Source organism: Quercus robur, chromosome 5, assembly GCF_932294415.1.
Source record: "Quercus robur chromosome 5, dhQueRobu3.1, whole genome shotgun sequence".
NCBI lineage: Eukaryota > Viridiplantae > Streptophyta > Magnoliopsida > Fagales > Fagaceae > Quercus > Quercus robur.
Genome location: NC_065538.1, coordinates 37,949,781 through 37,972,505, shown reverse-complemented (window position 1 = coordinate 37,972,505; position 22,725 = coordinate 37,949,781).

Sequence of the window (22,725 nt, the reverse complement as noted above, 5' to 3'; positions counted from 1 at the left end):
GGTCAGGACAGGCCAAAAAATAGAGAAGAAAAAAAATTTTCTTCCTACCCGTTCGAGCCCGACCCGAGTTAGAAAATTCAAAAATAAATGCAAAAAAATTCCAAAAGTTAAAAAACATCATCCAGGCTTCATTTCAAGAGGAAACGGGTATGGACAGGCCGAAAAATAGATAACAAAAAAAAAATTCCTTCCTATCCGTTAGAACCCGACACGAGTTAGAAAATTCGAAAATAAATGCAAAAAAATTCTAAAAATTAAAAAACATCATCCACGCTTCATTTAAAGACGAAACGGGTCAGGACAAGCCAAAAAATTGAGAAGAAAAAAAATTTCCTTCCTATCCGTTCGAACCCGACCCGAGTTAGAAAATTCGAAAATAAGTGCAAAAAAATTCTAAAAATAAAAAAACATCATCCAGGCTTCATTTCAAGACGAAACGGGTCAGGACAGGCCAAGAAATTGAGAAGAAAAAAAATTTCCTTCCTATCCGTTCGAACCCGACCCGAGTTAGAAAATTCGAAAATAAATGCAAAAAAATTCTAAAAATTAAAAAACATCATCCACGTTTCATTTCAAGACGAAACGGGTCAGGACAGGCCAAAAAATTGAGAAGAAAAAAAATTTCCTTCCTATCCGTTCGAACCCGACCCGAGTTAGAAAATTCGAAAATAAATGCGAAAAAAATTCTAAAAATTAAAAAACATCATCTAGGCTTCATTTCAAGAAGAAACGGGTGTGGACAGATCGAAAACTAGAGAAAAAAAAATTTCCTTCCGATCCGTTCGAACCCGACCCGAGTTAGAAAATTCAAAAATAAAAGTAAAATAATTTCAAAAATTAAAAAAAATCATCCATGCTTCATTTCAAGAGGAAACGGGTATGGACAGGCCAAAAAATAGAGAAGAAAAAAAATTTCCTTCCTATCAGTTCGAACCCGACCCGAGTTAGAAAATTCGAAAATAAATGTAAAAAAATTCTAAAAATTAAAAAACATCATCCACGCTACATTTCAAGACGAAACGGGTCAGGACAGGCCAAAAAATAGAGAAGAAAAAAAATTTCATTCCTATCCATTCGAACCTGACCCGAGTTAGAAAATTCGAAAATAAATGCAAAAAAATTTTAAAAATTAAAAAACATAATCCAGGCTTCATTTCAAGAAGAAACGGGTATGGACAGGTCGAAAAATGGAGAAAAAAAAATTTCCTTCCTATTCGTTCGAACCCGACCCGAGTTATAATATTCAAAAATAAATGTAAAAAAATTCCAAAAATTAAAAAAAATTCATCCAGGCTTCATTTCAAGACGAAACGGGTCAGGACAGGCCAAAAAATAGAGAAGAAATTTTTTTTTTTTCTAATCGTTCGAACCCGACCCGAGTTAGAAAATTAAAAAATAAATGCAAAAAAATTCCAAAAATTAAAAAACATCATCCAGGCTTCATTTCAAGAGGAAACGGGTATGGACAGGCCGAAAAATAGAGAACAAGAAAAAATTCCTTCCTATCCGTTCGAACCCGACCCGAGTTAGAAAATTCGAAAATAAATGTAAAAAAATTCTAAAAATTAAAAAACATCATCCAGGCTTCATTCCAAGACGAAACGGGTCAGGACAGGCCAAAAAATTGAGAAGAAAAAAAATTTCCTTCCTATCCGTTCGAACTCGACCCGAGTTAGAAAATTCGAAAATAAATGCAAAAAAATTCTAAAAATTAAAAAACATCATCCACGCTTCATTTCGAGACGAAACGGGTCAGGACAGGCCAAAAAATTGCGAAGAAAAAAAATTTCCTTCCTATACATTCGAACTCGACCCGAATTAGAAAATTCGAAAATAAATGCGAAAAAAATTCTAAAAATTAAAAAACATCATCTAGGCTTCATTTCAAGAAGAACAGGGTGTGGACAGGTCGAAAAATAGAGAAAAAGAAATTTCCTTCCGATCCGTTCGAACCCGATCCGAGTTAGAAAATTCAAAAATAAATGTAAAAAAATTTCAAAAATTAAAAAAAATCATCCATGCTTCATTTCAAGAGGAAACGGGTATGGACAGGCCGAAAAATAGTGAAGAAAAAAAATTTCCTTCCTATCAGTTCGAACCCGACCCGAGTTAGAAAATTCGAAAATAAATGCAAAAAAATTCTGAAAATTAAAAAACATCATCCAGGCTTCATTTCAAGACGAAACGGGTCAGGACAGGCCGAAAAATAAAGAAGAAAAAAAATTTCCTTCATATCCCTTCGAACCCGACCCGAGTTAGAAAATTCGAAAATAAATGCAAAAAAATTATAAAAATTAAAAAACATCATCCACGCTTCATTTCAACACGAAACGGGTCAGGACAGGCCAGAAAATTGAGAAGAAAAAAAATTTCCTTCCTATCCGTTCGAACCCGACCCGAGTTAGAAAATTCGAAAATAAATGCGAAAAAAATTCTAAAAATTAAAAAACATCATCCAGGATTCATTTCAAGAAGAAACGGGTATGGATAGATCGAAAAATAGGGAAGAAAAAAAATTTTCTTCCCATCCGTTCGAACCCGAACCGAGTTAGAAAATTCAAAAATAAATGCAAAAAAATTTCAAAAATTAAAAAAAATCATCCAGGCTTCATCTCAAGAGGAAACGGGTATGGACAGGCCGAAAAATAGGGAAGAAAAACAAATTTCCTTCCTATCCGTTCGAACCCGACCCGAGTTAGAAAATTCGAAAATAAATGCAAAAAAATTCTAAAAATTAAAAAACATCATCCACGCTTCATTTCAAGACGAAACGGGTCAGGACAGGCCAAAAAATTGAGAAGAAAAAAAATTTCCTTCCTATCCGTTCGAACCCGACCCGAGTTAGAAAATTCGAAAATAAATGCGAAAAAAATTCTAAAGATTAAAAAACATCATCTAGGCTTCATTTCAAGAAGAAACGGGTGTGGAAAGGTCGAAAAATAAAGAAAAAAAAATTTCCTTCCGATCCGTTCGTACCCGACCCGAGTTAGAAAATTCCAAAATAAATGTAAAAAAATTTCAAAAATTAAAAAAAATCATCCATGCTTCATTTCAAGAGGAAACGCGTATGGACAGGCCAAAAAATAGAGAAGAAAAAAAATTTCCTTCCTATCAGTTCGAACCCGACCCGAGTTAGAAAATTCGAAAATAAATGCAAAAAAATTCTAAAAATTAAAAAACATCATCCAGGCTTCATTTTAAGACGAAACGGGTCAGGACCGGCCGAAAAATAAAGAAGAAAAAAAATTTCCTTCACATCCCTTCGAACCCGACCCGAGTTAGAAAATTCGAAAATAAATGTAAAAAAATTCTAAAAATTAAAAAACAACATTCACAATTCATTTCATGACGAAACGGGTCAGGACAGGCCAAAAAATAGAGAAGAAAAAAAATTTCCTTCCTATCCATTCGAACCTGACCCGAGTTAGAAAATTAGAAAATAAATGCAAAAAAATTCCAAAAGTTAAAAAACATCATCCAGGCTTCATTTCATGAGGAAACGGGTATGGACAGGCCGAAAAATAGAGAACAAAAAAAAAATTCCTTCCTATCCGTTCGAACCCGACCCTAGTTAGAAAATTCGAAAATAAATGCAAAAAAATTATAAAAATTAAAAAACATCATCCACGCTTCATTTCAAGACGAAACGGGTCAGGACAGGCCAAAAAATAGAGAAGAAAAAAAATTTTCTTCCTATCCATTCGAACCTGACCCGAGTTAGAAAATTCAAAAATAAATGCAAAAAAATTCCAAAAGTTAAAAAACATCATCCAGGCTTCATTTCAAGAGGAAACGGGTATGGACAGGCCGAAAAATAGAGAACAAAAAAAAAATTCCTTCCTATCCGTTCGAACCCGACCCGAGTTAGAAAATTCGAAAATAAATGCAAAAAAATTATAAAAATTAAAAAACATCATCCACGCTTCATTTCAAGACGAAACGGGTCAGGACAGGCCAAAAAATAGAGAAGAAAAAAAATTTTCTTCCTACCCGTTCGAGCCCGACCCGAGTTAGAAAATTCAAAAATAAATGCAAAAAAATTCCAAAAGTTAAAAAACATCATCCAGGCTTCATTTCAAGAGGAAACGCGTATGGACAGGCCGAAAAATAGAGTACAAAAAAAAAATTCCTTCCTATCCGTTAGAACCCGACACGAGTTAGAAAATTCGAAAATAAATGCAAAAAAATTCTAAAAATTAAAAAACATCATCCACGCTTCATTTCAAGACGAAACGGATCAGGACAGGCCAGAAAATTGAGAAGAAAAAAAATTTCCTTCCTATCCGTTCGAACCCGACCCGAGTTAGAAAATTCGAAAATAAATGCGAAAAAAATTCTAAAAATTAAAAAACATCATCCAGGATTCATTTCAAGAAGAAACAGGTATGGATAGATCGAAAAATAGGGAAGAAAAAAAATTTTCTTCCCGTCCGTTCGAACCCGAACCGAGTTAGAAAATTCAAAAATAAATGCAAAAAAATTTCAAAAATTAAAAAAAATCATCCAGGCTTCATCTCAAGAGGAAACGGGTATGGACAGGCCGAAAAATAGGGAAGAAAAACAAATTTCCTTCCTATCCGTTCGAACCCGACCCGAGTTAGAAAATTCGAAAATAAATGCAAAAAAATTCTAAAAATTAAAAAACATCATCCATGCTTCATTTCAAGACGAAACGGGTCAGGACAGGCCAAAAAATTGAGAAGAAAAAAAATTTCCTTCCTATCCGTTCGAACCCGACCCGAGTTAGAAAATTCGAAAATAAATGCGAAAAAAATTCTAAAGATTAAAAAACATCATCTAGGCTTCATTTCAAGAAGAAACGGGTGTGGAAAGGTCGAAAAATAGAGAAAAAAAAATTTCCTTCCGATCCGTTCGAACCCGACCCGAGTTAGAAAATTCCAAAATAAATGTAAAAAAATTTGAAAAATTAAAAAAAATCATCCATGCTTCATTTCAAGAGGAAACGCGTATGGACAGGCCAAAAAATAGAGAAGAAAAAAAATTTCCTTCCTATCAGTTCGAACCCGACCCGAGTTAGAAAATTCGAAAATAAATGCAAAAAAATTCTAAAAATTAAAAAACATCATCCAGGCTTCATTTTAAGACGAAACGGGTCAGGACCGGCCGAAAAATAAAGAAGAAAAAAAATTTCCTTCACATCCCTTAGAACCCGACCCGAGTTAGAAAATTCGAAAATAAATGTAAAAAAATTCTAAAAATTAAAAAACAACATTCACAATTCATTTCATGACGAAACGGGTCAGGACAGGCCAAAAAATAGAGAAGAAAAAAAATTTCCTTCCTATCCATTCGAACCTGACCCGAGTTAGAAAATTAGAAAATAAATGCAAAAAAATTCCAAAAGTTAAAAAACATCATCCAGGCTTCATTTCATGAGGAAACGGGTATGGACAGGCCGAAAAATAGAGAACAAAAAAAAAATTCCTTCCTATCCGTTCGAACCCGACCCTAGTTAGAAAATTCGAAAATAAATGCAAAAAAATTATAAAAATTAAAAAACATCATCCACGCTTCATTTCAAGACGAAACGGGTCAGGACAGGCCAAAAAATAGAGAAGAAAAAAAATTTTCTTCCTATCCATTCGAACCTGACCCGAGTTAGAAAATTCAAAAATAAATGCAAAAAAATTCCAAAAGTTAAAAAACATCATCCAGGCTTCATTTCAAGAGGAAACGGGTATGGACAGGCCGAAAAATAGAGAACAAAAAAAAAATTCCTTCCTATCCGTTCGAACCCGACCCGAGTTAGAAAATTCGAAAATAAATGCAAAAAAATTATAAAAATTAAAAAACATCATCCACGCTTCATTTCAAGACGAAACGGGTCAGGACAGGCCAAAAAATAGAGAAGAAAAAAAATTTTCTTCCTACCCGTTCGAGCCCGACCCGAGTTAGAAAATTCAAAAATAAATGCAAAAAAATTCCAAAAGTTAAAAAACATCATCCAGGCTTCATTTCAAGAGGAAACGCGTATGGACAGGCCGAAAAATAGAGTACAAAAAAAAAATTCCTTCCTATCCGTTAGAACCCGACACGAGTTAGAAAATTCGAAAATAAATGCAAAAAAATTCTAAAAATTAAAAAACATCATCCACGCTTCATTTCAAGACGAAACGGATCAGGACAGGCCAAAAAATTGAGAAGAAAAAAAATTTCCTTCCTATCCGTTCGAACCCGACCCTAGTTAGAAAATTCGAAAATAAATGCGAAAAAAATTCTAAAAATTAAAAAACATCATCCAGGATTCATTTCAAGAAGAAACAGGTATGGATAGATCGAAAAATAGGGAAGAAAAAAAATTTTCTTCCCGTCCGTTCGAACCCGAACCGAGTTAGAAAATTCAAAAATAAATGCAAAAAAATTTCAAAAATTAAAAAAAATCATCCAGGCTTCATCTCAAGAGGAAACGGGTATGGACAGGCCGAAAAATAGGGAAGAAAAACAAATTTCCTTCCTATCCGTTCGAACCCGACCCGAGTTAGAAAATTCGAAAATAAATGCAAAAAAATTCTAAAAATTAAAAAACATCATCCATGCTTCATTTCAAGACGAAACGGGTCAGGACAGGCCAAAAAATTGAGAAGAAAAAAAATTTCCTTCCTATCCGTTCGAACCCGACCCGAGTTAGAAAATTCGAAAATAAATGCGAAAAAAATTCTAAAGATTAAAAAACATCATCTAGGCTTCATTTCAAGAAGAAACGGGTGTGGAAAGGTCGAAAAATAGAGAAAAAAAAATTTCCTTCCGATCCGTTCGAACCCGACCCGAGTTAGAAAATTCCAAAATAAATGTAAAAAAATTTGAAAAATTAAAAAAAATCATCCATGCTTCATTTCAAGAGGAAACGCGTATGGACAGGCCAAAAAATAGAGAAGAAAAAAAATTTCCTTCCTATCAGTTCGAACCCGACCCGAGTTAGAAAATTCGAAAATAAATGCAAAAAAATTCTAAAAATTAAAAAACATCATCCAGGCTTCATTTTAAGACGAAACGGGTCAGGACCGGCCGAAAAATAAAGAAGAAAAAAAATTTCCTTCACATCCCTTAGAACCCGACCCGAGTTAGAAAATTCGAAAATAAATGTAAAAAAATTCTAAAAATTAAAAAACAACATTCACGCTTCATTTCATGACGAAACGGGTCAGGACAGGCCAAAAAATAGAGAAGAAAAAAAATTTCCTTCCTATCCATTCGAACCTGACCCGAGTTAGAAAATTAGAAAATAAATGTAAAAAAATTCCAAAAGTTAAAAAACATCATCCAGGCTTCATTTCATGAGGAAACGGGTATGGACAGGCCGAAAAATAGAGAACAAAAAAAGAATTCTTTCCTATCCGTTCGAACTCGACCCGAGTTAGAAAATTCGAAAATAAATGCAAAAAAATTATAAAAATTAAAAAACATCATCCACGCTTCATTTCAAGACGAAACGGGTCAGGACAGGCCAAAAAATAGAGAAGAAAAAAAATTTTCTTCCTATCCATTCGAACCTGACCCGAGTTAGAAAATTCAAAAATAAATGCAAAAAAATTCCAAAAGTTAAAAAACATCATCCAGGCTTCATTTCATGAGGAAACGGGTATGGACATGCCGAAAAATAGAGAACAAAAAAAAAATTCCTTCCTATCCGTTCGAACCCGACCCGAGTTAGAAAATTCGAAAATAAATGCAAAAAAATTATAAAAATTAAAAAACATCATCCACGCTTCATTTCAAGACGAAACGGGTCAGGACAGGCCAAAAAATAGAGAAGAAAAAAAATTTTCTTCCTACCCGTTCGAACCCGACCCGAGTTAGAAAATTCGAAAATAAATGCAAAAAAATTCTAAAAATTAAAAAACATCATCCAGGCTTCATTTCAAGGGTAAACGGGTATGGACAGGCCGAAAAATAGAGAACAAAAAAAAAATTCCTTCCTATCCGTTCGAACCCGACCCGAGTAAGAAAATTCGAAAATAAATGCAAAAAAATTATAAAAATTAAAAAACATCATCCACGCTTCATTTCAAGACGAAACGGGTCAGGACAGGCCAAAAAATAGAGAAGAAAAAAAATTTTCTTCCTACCCGTTCGAGCCCGACCTGAGTTAGAAAATTCAAAAATAAATGCAAAAAAATTCCAAAAGTTAAAAAACATCATCCAGGCTTCATTTCAAGAGGAAACGGGTATGGACAGGCCGAAAAATAGAGAACAAAAAAAAAATTCCTTCCTATCCGTTAGAACCCGACACGAGTTAGAAAATTCGAAAATAAATGCAAAAAAATTCTAAAAATTAAAAAACATCATCCACGCTTCATTTAAAGACGAAACGGGTCAGGACAAGCCAAAAAATTGAGAAGAAAAAAAATTTCCTTCCTATCCGTTCGAACCCGACCCGAGTTAGAAAATTCGAAAATAAGTGCAAAAAAATTCTAAAAATAAAAAAACATCATCCAGACTTCATTTCAAGACGAAACGGGTCAGGACAGGCCAAGAAATTGAGAAGAAAAAAAATTTCCTTCCTATCCGTTCGAACCCGACCCGAGTTAGAAAATTCGAAAATAAATGCAAAAAAATTCTAAAAATTAAAAAACATCATCCACGTTTCATTTCAAGACGAAACGGGTCAGGACAGGCCAAAAAATTGAGAAGAAAAAAAATTTCCTTCCTATCCGTTCGAACCCGACCCGAGTTAGAAAATTCGAAAATAAATGCGAAAAAAATTCTAAAAATTAAAAAACATCATCTAGGCTTCATTTCAAGAAGAAACGGGTGTGGACAGATCGAAAACTAGAGAACAAAAAATTTCCTTCTGATCCGTTCGAACCCGACCCGAGTTAGAAAATTCGAAAATAAATGCGAAAAAAATTCTAAAAATTAAAAAACATCATCCACGCTTCATTTCAAGACGAAACGGGTCAGGACAGGCCAAAAAATTGAGAAGAAAAAAAATTTCCTTCCTATCAGTTCGAACCCGACCCGAGTTAAAAAATTCGAAAATAAATGCAAAAAAATTCTAAAAATTAAAAAACATCATCCAGGCTTCATTTTAAGACGAAACGGGTCAGGACCGGCCGAAAAATAAAGAAGAAAAAAAATTTCCTTCCTATTCGTTCGAACCCGACCCGAGTTAGAAAATTCGAAAATAAGTGCAAAAAAATTCTAAAAATAAAAAAACATCATCCAGGCTTCATTTCAAGACGAAACGGGCCAGGACAGGCCAAAAAATTGAGATGAAAAAAAATTTCCTTCCTATCCGTTCGAACCCGACCCGAGTTAGAAAATTCGAAAATAAATGCAAAAAAATTCTAAAAATTAAAAAACATCATCCAGGCTTCATTTCAAGAGGAAACGGGTATGGACAGGCCGAAAAATAGATAACAAAAAAAAAATTCCTTCCTATCCGTTCAAACCCGACCCGAGTTAGAAAATTCGAAAATAAATGCAAAAAAATTATAAAAATTAAAAAACATCATCCACGCTTCATTTCAAGACGAAACGGGTCAGGACAGGCTAAAAAATAGAGAAGAAAAAAAATTTTCTTCCTACCCATTCGAGCCCGACCCGAGTTAGAAAATTCAAAAATAAATGCAAAAAAATTCCAAAAGTTAAAAAACATCATCCAGGCTTCATTTCAAGAGGAAACGGGTATGGACAGGCCGAAAAATAGAGAACAAAAAAAAAATTCCTTCCTATCCGTTAGAACCCGACACGGGTTAGAAAATTCGAAAATAAATGCAAAAAAATTCTAAAAATTAAAAAACATCATCCACGCTTCATTTAAAGACGAAACGGGTCAGGACAAGCCAAAAAATTGAGAAGAAAAAAAATTTCCTTCCTATCCGTTCGAACCCGACCCGAGTTAGAAAATTCGAAAATAAATGCAAAAAAATTCTAAAAATTAAAAAACATCATCCAGGCTTCATTTCAAGAGGAAACGGGTATGGACAGGCCGAAAAATAGGGAAGAAAAACAAATTTCCTTCCTATCCGTTCGAACCCGACCCGAGTTAGAAAATTCGAAAATAAATGCAAAAAAATTCTAAAAAATAAAAAACATCATCCACGCTTCATTTCAAGACGAAACGGGTCAGGACAGGCCAAAAAATTGAGAAGAAAAAAAAATTTCCTTCCTATCCGTTCGAACCCGACCCGAGTTAGAAAATTCGAAAATAAATGCGAAAAAAATTCTAAAGATTAAAAAACATCATCTAGGCTTCATTTCAAGAAGAAACGGGTGTGGAAAGGTCGAAAAATAGAGAAAAAAAAATTTCCTTCCGATCCGTTCGAACCCGACCCGAGTTAGAAAATTCCAAAATAAATGTAAAAAAATTTCAAAAATTAAAAAAAATCATCCATGCTTCATTTCAAGAGGAAACGCGTATGGACAGGCCAAAAAATAGAGAAGAAAAAAAATTTCCTTCCTATCAGTTCGAACCCGACCCGAGTTAGAAAATTCGAAAATAAATGCAAAAAAATTCTAAAAATTAAAAACATCATCCAGACTTCATTTTAAGACGAAACGGGTCAGGACCGGCCGAAAAATAAAGAAGAAAAAAAATTTCCTTCACATCCCTTCGAACCCGACCCGAGTTAGAAAATTCGAAAATAAATGTAAAAAAATTCTAAAAATTAAAAAACAACATTCACGCTTCATTTCATGACGAAACGGGTCAGGACAGGCCAAAAAATAGAGAAGAAAAAAAATTTGCTTCCTATCCATTCGAACCTGACCCGAGTTAGAAAATTCGAAAATAAATGCAAAAAAATTCCAAAAGTTAAAAAACATCATCCAGGCTTCATTTCATGAGGAAACGGGTATGGACAGGTCGAAAAATAGAGAACAAAAAAAAAATTCCTTCCTATCCGTTCGAACCCGACCCGAGTTAGAAAATTCGAAAATAAATGCAAAAAAATTATAAAAATTAAAAAACATCATCCACGCTTCATTTCAAGACGAAACGGGTCAGGACAGGCCAAAAAATAGAGAAGAAAAAAAATTTTCTTCCTACCCGTTCGAGCCCGACCTGAGTTAGAAAATTCAAAAATAAATGCAAAAAAATTCCAAAAGTTAAAAAACATCATCCAGGCTTCATTTCAAGAGGAAACGGGTATGGACAGGCCGAAAAATAGAGAACAAAAAAAAAATTCCTTCCTATCCGTTAGAACCCGACACGAGTTAGAAAATTCGAAAATAAATGCAAAAAAATTCTAAAAATTAAAAAACATCATCCACGCTTCATTTAAAGACGAAACGGGTCAGGACAAGCCAAAAAATTGAGAAGAAAAAAAATTTCCTTCCTATCCGTTCGAACCCGACCCGAGTTAGAAAATTCGAAAATAAGTGCAAAAAAATTCTAAAAATAAAAAAACATCATCCAGACTTCATTTCAAGACGAAACGGGTCAGGACAGGCCAAGAAATTGAGAAGAAAAAAAATTTCCTTCCTATCCGTTCGAACCCGACCCGAGTTAGAAAATTCGAAAATAAATGCAAAAAAATTCTAAAAATTAAAAAACATCATCCACGTTTCATTTCAAGACGAAACGGGTCAGGACAGGCCAAAAAATTGAGAAGAAAAAAAATTTCCTTCCTATCCGTTCGAACCCAACCCGAGTTAGAAAATTCGAAAATAAATGCGAAAAAAATTCTAAAAATTAAAAAACATCATCTAGGCTTCATTTCAAGAAGAAACGGGTGTGGACAGATCGAAAACTAGAGAAAAAAAAATTTCCTTCCGATCCGTTCGAACCCGACCCAAGTTAGAAAATTCGAAAATAAATGCGAAAAAAATTCTAAAAATTAAAAAACATCATCCACGCTTCATTTCAAGACGAAACGGGTCAGGACAGGCCAAAAAATTGGGAAGAAAAAAAATTTCCTTCCTATCAGTTCGAACCCGACCCGAGTTAAAAAATTCGAAAATAAATGCAAAAAAATTCTAAAAATTAAAAAACATCATCCAGGCTTCATTTTAAGACGAAACGGGTCAGGACCGGCCGAAAAATAAAGAAGAAAAAAAATTTCCTTCCTATTCGTTCGAACCCGACCCGAGTTAGAAAATTCGAAAATAAGTGCAAAAAAATTCTAAAAATAAAAAAACATCATCCAGGCTTCATTTCAAGACGAAACGGGTCAGGACAGGCCAAAAAATTGAGATGAAAAAAAATTTCCTTCCTATCCGTTCGAACCCGACCCGAGTTAGAAAATTCGAAAATAAATGCAAAAAAATTCTAAAAATTAAAAAACATCATCCAGGCTTCATTTCAAGAGGAAACGGGTATGGACAGGCCGAAAAATAGATAACAAAAAAAAAATTCCTTCCTATCCGTTCGAACCCGACCCGAGTTAGAAAATTCGAAAATAAATGCAAAAAAATTATAAAAATTAAAAAACATCATCCACGCTTCATTTCAAGACGAAACGGGTCAGGACAGGCTAAAAAATAGAGAAGAAAAAAAATTTTCTTCCTACCCATTCGAGCCCGACCCGAGTTAGAAAATTCAAAAATAAATGCAAAAAAATTCCAAAAGTTAAAAAACATCATCCAGGCTTCATTTCAAGAGGAAACGGGTATGGACAGGCCGAAAAATAGAGAACAAAAAAAAAATTCCTTCCTATCCGTTAGAACCCGACACGGGTTAGAAAATTCGAAAATAAATGCAAAAAAATTCTAAAAATTAAAAAACATCATCCACGCTTCATTTAAAGACGAAACGGGTCAGGACAAGCCAAAAAATGGAGAAGAAAAAAAATTTCCTTCCTATTCGTTCGAACCCGACCCGAGTTAGAAAATTCGAAAATAAGTGCAAAAAAATTCTAAAAATAAAAAAACATCATCCAGGCTTCATTTCAAGACGAAACGGGTCAGGACAGGCCAGAAAATTGAGAAGAAAAAAAATTTCCTTCCTATCCGTTCGAACCCGACCCGAGTTAGAAAATTCGAAAATAAATGCAAAAAAATTCTAAAAATTAAAAAACATCATCCAGGCCTCATTTCAAGTGGAAACGGGAATGGACAGGCCGAAAAATAGGGAAGAAAAACAAATTTCCTTCCTATCCGTTCGAACCCGACCCGAGTTAGAAAATTCGAAAATAAATGCAAAAAAATTCTAAAAATTAAAAAACATCATCCACGCTTCATTTCAAGACGAAACGGGTCAGGACAGGCCAAAAAATTGAGAAGAAAAAAAATTTCCTTCCTATCCGTTCGAACCCGACCCGAGTTAGAAAATTCGAAAATAAATGCGAAAAAAATTCTAAAGATTAAAAAACATCATCTAGGCTTCATTTCAAGAAGAAACGGGGTGTGGACAGGTCGAAAAATAGAGAAAAAAAAATTTCCTTCCGATCCGTTCGAACCCGACCCGAGTTAGAAAATTCCAAAATAAATGTAAAAAAATTTCAAAAATTAAAAAAAATCATCCATGCTTCATTTCAAGAGGAAACGCGTATGGACAGGCCAAAAAATAGATAAGAAAAAAAATTTCCTTCCTATCAGTTCGAACCCGACCCGAGTTAGAAAATTCGAAAATAAATGCAAAAAAATTCCAAAAGTTAAAAAACATCATCCAGGCTTCATTTCATGAGGAAACGGGTATGGACAGGTCGAAAAATAGAGAACAAAAAAAAAAATTCCTTCCTATCCGTTCGAACCCGACCCGAGTTAGAAAATTCGAAAATAAATGCAAAAAAATTATAAAAATTAAAAAACATCATCCACGCTTCATTTCAAGACGAAACGGGTCAGGACAGGCCAAAAAATAGAGAAGAAAAAAAATTTTCTTCCTACCCGTTCGACCCCGACCTGAGTTAGAAAATTCAAAAATAAATGCAAAAAAATTCCAAAAGTTAAAAAACATCATCCAGGCTTCATTTCAAGAGGAAACGGGTATGGACAGGCCGAAAAATAGAGAACAAAAAAAAAATTCCTTCCTATCCGTTAGAACCCGACACGAGTTAGAAAATTCGAAAATAAATGCAAAAAAAATTCTAAAAATTAAAAAACATCATCCACGCTTCATTTAAAGACGAAACGGGTCAGGACAAGCCAAAAAATTGAGAAGAAAAAAAATTTCCTTCCTATCCGTTCGAACCCGACCCGAGTTAGAAAATTCGAAAATAAGTGCAAAAAAATTCTAAAAATAAAAAAACATCATCCAGACTTCATTTCAAGACGAAACGGGTCAGGACAGGCCAAGAAATTGAGAAGAAAAAAAATTTCCTTCCTATCCGTTCGAACCCGACCCGAGTTAGAAAATTCGAAAATAAATGCAAAAAAAATTCTAAAAATTAAAAAACATCATCCACGTTTCATTTCAAGACGAAACGGGTCAGGACAGGCCAAAAAATTGAGAAGAAAAAAAATTTCCTTCCTATCCGTTCGAACCCGACCCGAGTTAAAAAATTCGAAAATAAATGCGAAAAAAATTCTAAAAATTAAAAAACATCATTTAGGCTTCATTTCAAGAAGAAACGGGTGTGGACAGATCGAAAACTAGAGAAAAAAAAATTTCCTTCCGATCCGTTCGAACCCGACCCAAGTTAGAAAATTCGAAAATAAATGCGAAAAAAATTCTAAAAATTAAAAAACATCATCCACGCTTCATTTCAAGACGAAACGGGTCAGGACAGGCCAAAAAATTGGGAAGAAAAAAAATTTCCTTCCTATCAGTTCGAACCCGACCCGAGTTAAAAAATTCGAAAATAAATGCAAAAAAATTCTAAAAATTAAAAAACATCATCCAGGCTTCATTTTAAGACGAAACGGGTCAGGACCGGCCGAAAAATAAAGAAGAAAAAAAATTTCCTTCCTATTCGTTCGAACCCGACCCGAGTTAGAAAATTCGAAAATAAGTGCAAAAAAATTCTAAAAATAAAAAAACATCATCCAGGCTTCATTTCAAGACGAAACGGGTCAGGACAGGCCAAAAAATTGAGATGAAAAAAAATTTCCTTCCTATCCGTTCGAACCCGACCCGAGTTAGAAAATTCGAAAATAAATGCAAAAAAATTCTAAAAATTAAAAAACATCATCCAGGCTTCATTTCAAGAGGAAACGGGTATGGACAGGCCGAAAAATAGAGAACAAAAAAAAAAATTCCTTCCTATCCGTTCGAACCCGACCCGAGTTAGAAAATTCGAAAATAAATGCAAAAAAATTATAAAAATTAAAAAACATCATCCACGCTTCATTTCAAGACGAAACGGGTCAGGACAGGCTAAAAAATAGAGAAGAAAAAAAATTTTCTTCCTACCCATTCGAGCCCGACCCGAGTTAGAAAATTCAAAAATAAATGCAAAAAAATTCCAAAAGTTAAAAAACATCATCCAGGCTCCATTTCAAGAGGAAACGGGTATGGACAGGCCGAAAAATAGAGAACAAAAAAAAAAATTCCTTCCTATCCGTTAGAACCCGACACGGGTTAGAAAATTCGAAAATAAATGCAAAAAAATTCTAAAAATTAAAAAACATCATCCACGCTTCATTTAAAGACGAAACGGGTCAGGACAAGCCAAAAAATGGAGAAGAAAAAAAATTTCCTTCCTATTCGTTCGAACCCGACCCGAGTTAGAAAATTCGAAAATAAGTGCAAAAAAATTCTAAAAATAAAAAAACATCATCCAGGCTTCATTTCAAGACGAAACGGGTCAGGACAGGCCAAAAAATTGAGAAGAAAAAAAATTTCCTTCCTATCCGTTCGAACCCGACCCGAGTTAGAAAATTCGAAAATAAATGCAAAAAAATTCTAAAAATTAAAAAACATCATCCAGGCTTCATTTCAAGTGGAAACGGGAATGGACAGGCCGAAAAATAGAGAAGAAAAAAAATTTCCTTCCTATCAGTTCGAACCCGACCCGAGTTAGAAAATTCGAAAATAAATGCAAAAAAATTCTAAAAATTAAAAAACATCATCCACGCTTCATTTCAAGACGAAACGGGTCAGGACAGGCCAAAAAATTGAGAAGAAAAAAAATTTCCTTCCTATCCGTTCGAACCCGACCCGAGTTAGAAAATTCGAAAATAAATGCGAAAAAAATTCTAAAGATTAAAAAACATCATCTAGGCTTCATTTCAAGAAGAAACGGGTGTGGAAAGGTCGAAAAATAGAGAAAAAAAAATTTCCTTCCGATCCGTTCGAACCCGACCCGAGTTAGAAAATTCCAAAATAAATGTAAAAAAATTTCAAAAATTAAAAAAAATCATCCATGCTTCATTTCAAGAGGAAACGCGTATGGACAGGCCAAAAAATAGATAAGAAAAAAAATTTCCTTCCTATCAGTTCGAACCCGACCCGAGTTAGAAAATTCGAAAATAAATGCAAAAAAATTCTAAAAATTAAAAACATCATCCAGGCTTCATTTTAAGACGAAACGGGTCAGGACCGGCCGAAAAATAAAGAAGAAAAAAAATTTCCTTCACATCCCTTCGAACCCGACCCGAGTTAGAAAATTCGAAAATAAATGTAAAAAAATTCTAAAAATTAAAAAACAACATTCACGCTTCATTTCATGACGAAACGGGTCAGGACAGGCCAAAAAATAGAGAAGAAAAAAAATTTGCTTCCTATCCATTCGAACCTGACCCGAGTTAGAAAATTCGAAAATAAATGCAAAAAAATTCCAAAAGTTAAAAAACATCATCCAGGCTTCATTTCATGAGGAAACGGGTATGGACAGGTCGAAAAATAGAGAACAAAAAAAAAATTCCTTCCTATCCGTTCGAACCCGACCCGAGTTAGAAAATTCGAAAATAAATGCAAAAAAATTATAAAAATTAAAAAACATCATCCACGCTTCATTTCAAGACGAAACGGGTCAGGACAGGCCAAAAAATAGAGAAGAAAAAAAATTTTCATCCTACCCGTTCGAACCCGACCCGAGTTAGAAAATTCAAAAATAAATGCAAAAAAATTCCAAAAGTTAAAAAACATCATCCAGGCTTCATTTCAAGAGGAAACGGGTATGGACAGGCCGAAAAATAGATAACAAAAAAAAAATTCCTTCCTATCCGTTCGAACCCGACCCGAGTTAGAAAATTCGAAAATAAATGCAAAAAGATTATAAAAATTAAAAAACATCATCCACGCTTCATTTCAAGACGAAACGGGTCAGGACAGGCCAAAAAATAGAGAAGAAAAAAAATTTTCTTCCTACCCATTCGAGCCCGACCCGAGTTAGAAAATTCAAAAATAAATGCAAAAAAATTCCAAAAGTTAAAAAACATCATCCAGGCTTCATTTCAAGAGGAAACGGGTATGGACAGGCCGAAAAATAGAGAACAAAAAAAAAATTCCTTCCTATCCGTTAGAACCCGACACGGGTTAGAAAATTCGAAAATAAATGCAAAAAAATTCTAAAAATTAAAAAACATCATCCACGCTTCATTTAAAGACGAAACGGGTCAGGACAAGCCAAAAAATTGAAAAGAAAAAAAATTTCCTTCCTATTCGTTCGAACCCGACCCGAGTTAGAAAATTCGAAAATAAGTGCAAAAAAATTCTAAAAATAAAAAAACATCATCCAGGCTTCATTTCAAGACGAAACGGGTCAGGACAGGCCAAAAAATAGAGAAGAAAAAAAATTTCCTTCCTATCCGTTCGAACCCGACCCGAGTTAGAAAATTCGAAAATAAATGCAAAAAAATTCTAAAAATTAAAAAACATCATCCAGGCTTCATTTCAAGACGAAACGGGTCAGGACAGGCCGAAAAATAAAGAAGAAAAAAAATTTCCTTCATATCCCTTCGAACCCGACCCGAGTTAGAAAATTCGAAAATAAATGCAAAAAAATTCTAAAAATTAAAAAACATCGTCCACGCTTCATTTAATGACGAAACGGGTCACGACAGGCCAAAAAATAGAGAAGAAAAAAAATTTTCTTCCTACCCGTTCGAACCCGACCCGAGTTAGAAAATTCAAAAATAAATGCAAAAAAATTCCAAAAGTTAAAAAACATCATCCAGGCTTCATTTCAAGAGGAAACGGGTATGGACAGGCCGAAAAATAGAGAACAAAAAAAAAATTCCTTCCTATCCGTTCGAACCCGACCCGAGTTAGAAAATTCGAAAATAAATGCAAAAAAATTCTAAAAATTAAAAAACATCATCCACGCTTCATTTCAAGACGAAACGGGTCAGGACAGGCCAGAAAATTGAGAAGAAAAAAAATTCCTTCCTATCCGTTCGAACCCGACCCGAGTTAGAAAATTCGAAAATAAATGCGAAAAAAATTCTAAAAATTAAAAAACATCATCCAGGATTCATTTCAAGAAGAAACGGGTATGGATAGATCGAAAAATAGGGAAGAAAAAAAATTTTCTTCCCATCCGTTCGAACCCGAACCGAGTTAGAAAATTCAAAAATAAATGCAAAAAAATTTCAAAAATTAAAAAAAATCATCCAGGCTTCATCTCAAGAGGAAACGGGTATGGACAGGCCGAAAAATAGGGAAGAAAAACAAATTTCCTTCCTATCCGTTCGAACCCGACCCGAGTTAGAAAATTCGAAAATAAATGCAAAAAAATTCTAAAAATTAAAAAACATCATCCACGCTTCATTTCAAGACGAAACGGGTCAGGACAGGCCAAAAAATTGAGATGAAAAAAAATTTCCTTCCTATCCGTTCGAACCCGACCCGAGTTAGAAAATTCCAAAATAAATGTAAAAAAATTTCAAAAATTAAAAAAAATCATCCATGCTTCATTTCAAGAGGAAACGCGTATGGACAGGCCAAAAAATAGAGAAGAAAAAAAATTTCCTTCCTATCAGTTCGAACCCGACCCGAGTTAGAAAATTCGAAAATAAATGCAAAAAAATTCTAAAAATTAAAAAACATCATCCAGGCTTCATTTTAAGACGAAACGGGTCAGGACCGGCCGAAAAATAAAGAAGAAAAAAAATTTCCTTCACATCCCTTCGAACCCGACCCGAGTTAGAAAATTCGAAAATAAACGTAAAAAAATTCTAAAAATTAAAAAACAACATTCACGCTTCATTTCATGACGAAACGGGTCAGGACAGGCCAAAAAATAGAGAAGAAAAAAAATTTCCTTCCTATCCATTCGAACCTGACCCGAGTTAGAAAATTAGAAAATAAATGCAAAAAAATTCCAAAAGTTAAAAAACATCATCCAGGCTTCATTTCATGAGGAAACGGGTATGGACAGGCCGAAAAATAGAGAACAAAAAAAAAATTCCTTCCTATCCGTTCGAACCCGACCCGAGTTAGAAAATTTGAAAATAAATGCAAAAAAATTATAAAAATTAAAAAACATCATCCACGCTTCATTTCAAGACGAAACGGGTCAGGACAGGCCAAAAAATAGAGAAGAAAAAAAATTTTCTTCCTATCCATTCGAACCTGACCCGAGTTAGAAAATTCAAAAATAAATGCAAAAAAATTCCAAAAGTTAAAAAACATCATCCAGGCTTCATTTCATGAGGAAACGGGTATGGACAGGCCGAAAAATAGAGAACAAAAAAAAATTCCTTCCTATCCGTTCGAACCCGACCCGAGTTAGAAAATTCGAAAATAAATGCAAAAAAATTATAAAAATTAAAAAACATCATCCACGCTTCATTTCAAGACGAAACGGGTCAGGACAGGCCAAAAAATAGAGAAGAAAAAAAATTTTCTTCCTACCCGTTCGAACCCGACCCGAGTTAGAAAATTCAAAAATAAATGCAAAAAAATTCCAAAAGTTAAAAAACATCATCCAGGCTTCATTTCAAGAGGAAACGGGTATGGACAGGCCGAAAAATAGAGAACAAAAAAAAAATTCCTTCCTATCCGTTCGAACCCGACCCGAGTTAGAAAATTCGAAAATAAATGCAAAAAAATTATAAAAATTAAAAAACATCATCCACGCTTCATTTCAAGACGAAACGGGTCAGGACAGACCAAAAAATAGAGAAGAAAAAAAATTTTCTTCCTACCCGTTCGAGCCCGACCCGAGTTAGAAAATTCAAAAATAAATGCAAAAAAATTCCAAAAGTTAAAAAACATCATCCAGGCTTCATTTCAAGAGGAAACGGGTATGGACAGGCCGAAAAATAGAGAACAAAAAAAAAATTCCTTCCTATCCGTTAGAACCCGACACGAGTTAGAAAATTCGAAAATAAATGCAAAAAAATTCTAAAAATTAAAAAACATCATCCACGCTTCATTTAAAGACGAAACGGGTCAGGACAAGCCAAAAAATTGAGAAGAAAAAAAATTTCCTTCCTATCCGTTCGAACCCGACCCGAGTTAGAAAATTCGAAAATAAGTGCAAAAAAATTCTAAAAATAAAAAAACATCATCCAGGCTTCATTTCAAGACGAAACGGGTCAGGACAGGCCAAGAAATTGAGAAGAAAAAAAATTTCCTTCCTATCCGTTCGAACCCGGCCCGAGTTAGAAAATTCGAAAGTAAATGCAAAAAAATTCTAAAAATTAAAAAACATCATCCACGTTTCATTTCAAGACGAAACGGGTCAGGACAGGCCAAAAAATTGAGAAGAAAAAAAATTTCCTTCCTATCCGTTCGAACCCGACCCGAGTTAGAAAATTCGAAAATAAATGCGAAAAAAATTCTAAAAATTAAAAAACATCATCTAGGCTTCATTTCAAGAAGAAACGGGTGTGGACAGATCGAAAACTAGAGAAAAAAAAATTTCCTTCCGATCCGTTCGAACCCGACACGAGTTAGAAAATTCAAAAATAAAAGTAAAATAATTTCAAAAATTAAAAAAAATCATCCATGCTTCATTTCAAGAGGAAACGGGTATGGACAGGCCAAAAAATAGAGAAGAAAAAAAATTTCCTTCCTATCAGTTCGAACCCGACCCGAGTTAGGAAATTCGAAAATAAATGCAAAAAAATTCTAAAAATTAAAAAACATCATCCAGGCTTCATTTCAAGACGAAACGGATCAGGACAGGCTGAAAAATAAAGAAGAAAAAAAATTTCCTTCACATCCCTTCGAACCCGACCCGAGTTAGAAAATTCGAAAATAAATGTAAAAAAATTCTAAAAATTAAAAAACATCATCCACGCTACATTTCAAGACGAAACGGGTCAGGACAGGCCAAAAAATAGAGAAGAAAAAAAATTTCATTCCTATCCATTCGAACCTGACCCGAGTTAGAAAATTCGAAAATAAATGCAAAAAAATTTTAAAAATTAAAAAACATAATCCAGGCTTCATTTCAAGAAGAAACGGGTATGGACAGGTCGAAAAATGGAGAAAAAAAATTTTCCTTCCTATTCGTTCGAACCCGACCCGAGTTATAATATTCAAAAATAAATGTAAAAAAATTCCAAAAATTAAAAAAAATTCATCCAGGCTTCATTTCAAGACGAAACGGGTCAGGACAGGCCAAAAAATAGAGAAGAAATTTTTTTTTTTTCTAATCGTTCGAACCCGACCCGAGTTAGAAAATTAAAAAATAAATGCAAAAAAATTCCAAAAATTAAAAAACATCATCCAGGCTTCATTTCAAGAGGAAACGGGTATGGACAGGCCGAAAAATAGAGAACAAGAAAAAATTCCTTCCTATCCGTTCGAACCCGACCCGAGTTAGAAAATTCGAAAATAAATGTAAAAAAATTCTAAAAATTAAAAAACATCATCCAGGCTTCATTCCAAGACGAAACGGGTCAGGACAGGCCAAAAAATTGAGAAGAAAAAAAATTTCCTTCCTATCCGTTCGAACTCGACCCGAGTTAGAAAATTCGAAAATAAATGCAAAAAAATTCTAAAAATTAAAAAACATCATCCACGCTTCATTTCGAGACGAAACGGGTCAGGACAGGCCAAAAAATTGAGAAGAAAAAAAATTTCCTTCCTATACATTCGAACTCGACCCGAATTAGAAAATTCGAAAATAAATGCGAAAAAAATTCTAAAAATTAAAAAACATCATCTAGGCTTCATTTCAAGAAGAAACGGGTGTGGACAGGTCGAAAAATGGAGAAAAAGAAATTTCCTTCCGATCCGTTCGAACCCGATCCGAGTTAGAAAATTCAAAAATAAATGTAAAAAAATTTCAAAAATTAAAAAAAATCATCCGTGCTTCATTTCAAGAGGAAACGGGTATGGACAGGCCGAAAAATAGTGAAGAAAAAAATTTTCCTTCCTATCAGTTCGAACCCGACCCGAGTTAGAAAATTCGAAAATAAATGCAAAAAAATTCTGAAAATTAAAAAACATCATCCAGGCTTCATTTCAAGACGAAACGGGTCAGGACAGGCCGAAAAATAAAGAAGAAAAAAAATTTCCTTCATATCCCTTCGAACCCGACCCGAGTTAGAAAATTCGAAAATAAATGCAAAAAAATTATAAAAATTAAAAAACATCATCCACGCTTCATTTCAAGACGAAACGGGTCAGGACAGGCCAGAAAATTGAGAAGAAAAAAAATTTCCTTCCTATCCGTTCGAACCCGACCCGAGTTAGAAAATTCGAAAATAAATGCGAAAAAAATTCTAAAAATTAAAAAACATCATCCAGGATTCATTTCAAGAAGAAACGGGTATGGATAGATCGAAAAATAGGGAAGAAAAAAAATTTTCTTCCCATCCGTTCGAACCCGAACCGAGTTAGAAAATTCAAAAATAAATGCAAAAAAATTTCAAAAATTAAAAAAAAGCATCCTGGCTTCATCTCAAGAGGAAACGGGTATGGACAGGCCGAAAAATAGGGAAGAAAAACAAATTTCCTTCCTATCCGTTCGAACCCGACCC